The sequence below is a fragment of the Dendroctonus ponderosae genome, unplaced genomic scaffold (assembly GCF_020466585.1).
Source record: "Dendroctonus ponderosae isolate FM_Combo_2020 unplaced genomic scaffold, Dpon_F_20191213v2 Dpon_F_20191213_7, whole genome shotgun sequence".
In the NCBI taxonomy this organism is placed as follows: domain Eukaryota; kingdom Metazoa; phylum Arthropoda; class Insecta; order Coleoptera; family Curculionidae; genus Dendroctonus; species Dendroctonus ponderosae.
This window is the reverse complement of record NW_026018916.1, coordinates 9,635,567-9,639,257: the sequence shown is the minus strand read 5'-3', so window position 1 is coordinate 9,639,257 and position 3,691 is coordinate 9,635,567.

Below are 3,691 nucleotides of genomic sequence, written 5' to 3'. Positions count from 1 at the left end.
CAGATGTTTTTGAATTTCCATTGCCCATATTGCTCTTAAAGTGTTGTCTCGGGGTATTTAGGGAGTAGAGGAAAAAGGGTAAGAAAAATTAATTCTTGTCAAAAACTGAGATTTTTGCAACAAACTAGATCAGAAATTATGCAACAATGTTTTTGAAGGTAATCTGCCTCATTAACATTACGTAAATACCTGTAGCTTCTTAAATATCAAAAGTTTAAGTAAAAATGAAATTGGTTTAGAGTAATCTGTGAATTTAACGGATTACCGAATAATGGAATTACTCTATATTTTCCACATGAGTTTCGCAATCCTTTACGGTTTGGAACACCATAAGGTTATAATAATATACTTTATCCACTGGCTTAAAACAGACCCGATGTACAAACTCTCATGGCAAATGGAGAACTAATTTTGTTTCTTTTATACTACATATAAAAAACCTAAAAGTCTTCTTTATCCATAAAGATTTCCTTAATACATTGCAGCTCAACTGGGACGGATATGTCCGAACTAAAAAAACCAATTAACCGAAGGCACCATAAACGTCCACAATATCACGTGAAATTTACGATAATGCAGTAAAATAGATGATATATCATACGTATACAGTTATGGTTTATTTCGCCGAAAATCCCAAAACTGTTCCTCCGGACTAACACCTTTTAGGATACTAAGCACTATGTTACAACGCTTTTTGTTTCCATCGTTATGGTCCTAAAACTCGGTCGGTAAAGCAAAACTGTTATTGCTTTTCCAGCCACTCATCTCTTATGGGAACTTTTATAGAAGGTACCATTATTTTAGAAACATGAGCGAATTTAGACGTGTGGTTCCTTTTTGTAGATAGACTTTCTCAATAAATATTCTATTTAATAATTTTGTATGCTGATTACAACAACATTGGAAAATCTGCTGCCATTTGTTTCCAAATATAATTTAATGGATCATTTTTTCAGTGATAAGGCCATAAAAAATGTAATTGAAAATCTCCAGATGCCAATAAAGAATCATTATCCATTTCATAAATACAAAGAAAAACCCTTGGCCGGAAAAATAAAAGAAGTGTTAGAGTATAAATTACACGTTATGAAAGAAAAATTTCCCGAAGATCAATAGGAACGATTGACAGTTTCACTGAATATTGCCTGATTTTTACCACATAACAACTTGCATATTACGAATCTAATAAAAACGTGTTTTCAATTTGATGCAGAATACAAACATTCATTAGAAGCCCTTTTCAATGTAAATTTTCTTGGTGTTGGTTACAGCAATAGGGAAAAAGCTAAATTATCTTGTGGTGTACTTAACTAAATGCGTTTAGGTGAAAGACTAAAAATCTTTGCTAAATGAGTAGTTGATTTGTATTACATTTCAGATTATAGTTACTTCCTTGTAGAAGAAAACTTTTAATTTCGGTTACAAAATATTAAAATTTAGTTGAGATCACCTACATCGCTGTTTAACAGTTTCAGCTTAAATACAAAAAAAAATACGCACCTGATGATGACGAAACAAAAACTCGTTATTTACATGCGGAATTTACATTCCGGTAAGCCAGGGAAAACGTAAAAAAATTGCCGAATGTCAACTTTGAATAAGTTCCACTTATCAATACATGTTTCAAAGCTAATAATTGAAAGGTCGAATCTAAGTTTGCATTAATAAATTATTCAAATACTGAGCTGGTAGATACCGCAGGCGATTTTCCTCCCGTATTCATTGATCTGACTCTGATATTCTTTTTTAGTTTCAATAAGTTTTAAGTTTCAATAGTTGAATATACCGAGTGATACATGATTGTGTATTACCGCCACTCTTATTTAGAAAAACTGGGGCTTATTGGCGGAAAAATTGGGGAGCAACAGGAAAATAGCGAACTTGTAGAACGATTGATTCTTAAAGATAATGTTCGGTTGAAATATCGGTGTATCAAATGTAAAATTATAGTGAAATTTTTCGATTCAAAATTCAAGCATTTTACATAAACTTTTTGAAACTTTCTCCATACAAGACAATTAATATCCAAACTACACTATTCGATTGAGAAATTATGAAACAATATCAATGAAAAAACATGCATTTAATCCAAGTACCTACATGGCTGTTAAGGTGCTACCGAATTTCAGATATTCTTTTCAAATATTTCAGCTTTAACCGAGAGCATTTTTCAGACAGATTTCATTTAATTTCTTGCATTTCCGTAAATCTGGCATACGCCTCCCGGCGCAATTGGTTCAAATTGGACAGTTGCCTCACATTTAATTAGTTAAAGTATTTTATTTAATATATTATCTCACTTATACAGAGTGCGTCAGTTTATGGTAGCAGGACTTTAACGGTCAATAGAAAATCAAATTTTAAGATGCAAATATCATACAAACATGTATTAAAGACTGCTTCGTTTTTGAGAAACAGTTAAAAAATAGTTTTAGAAAAGTTAATATTTTTTTGAATTTTCTTTTTAATAATTTACGCAAATCTGAAGATGTTGTAATAAAATTATACTTTCTGGGGCTTATCGCATTACCACATCCAATTATTGAAAATCAGCTTTAGAAATTTAAAATTATTTAATTTAAATTTATTACTTAGTCGTGTTTACAAGTCCTAGAATTTCGGAATTTTATTACAGTGACTTAAGAAAAATAAATTAATTGAAATGTTACCTTTGCCACCCTGTATCTCAAAAATGAATCCGTTTTTAATATAGTTTGTATGATATTTTTATCTTAAAATTGATTTTTCGACGATTAATAAGTGCCAACGATTATTATTCGTCATAAGACGCAGTCGAACTAATCTTAAAGTTAAATAAGATATACCTAAATCAAAGCGACCCATTTATTTTGAAAGTAAAGTTTAGATTAAACTATCAAACGGTGAAAATTCAACTTCGACAACTTTTCCAGATTATTTGGGCTTTCCATTTCGAGCTACATGATTGGAGGCTAAAGTTTATAAGCGCTCTAAACTAACAAAGTTTTTGGTTTAAGCTATTTTAGCAAATTGATAAAAAAGAATTTTGAGCGCTCAGTTATTGTTGATCAAAAAATTGATCCAAATCTATCCATTTCTGCGTCATTGTTTTCACTTTTGTTCATGTTGGTGAGCCAACATTGTTTTGACTGTATTCGAGCGGAATAGAGAAATACTTTCAATGACTGAAATGAGCCGACTATTGGCCAAGAGGGTATTCTGAGACTAAAATCTTCTCTATCCAAACATTAAATGAAAATCTCATTTTCTGCGACTACTAGTGTAATTTATTTTATTTTCTCTTAGCCTTATCGAAAATCGTAAACTTGCTATTTATGCAAGTTTTTGGTCAAAGCTATTCAGAGCTTATCGGTTGAAACTCACATTTATTTTACTTTTTAAATTAGCCCGCATATTCATATATTAAACGAAAACCTGAATGGCTAATATCATACATATGGTTATGGATAATTCAGTATGTACTACTTACATATATTTCTTGGTCTTATTAATCATATGCCTTTGTAACTTACCTGAAACAAAAAGTAATTGTAAACTTATTTAGCTGTATATGCATATGTGTATGTAGAAATATATATATAAAGAAAACATTCTTATATACAGGGTTGCTCATTAGTGCGTCAAAGTGCGATATCTCAGTAAATATGAACTTTACAAGAAAATACGTCCTACGAAAGTTTTTCATGTTTAA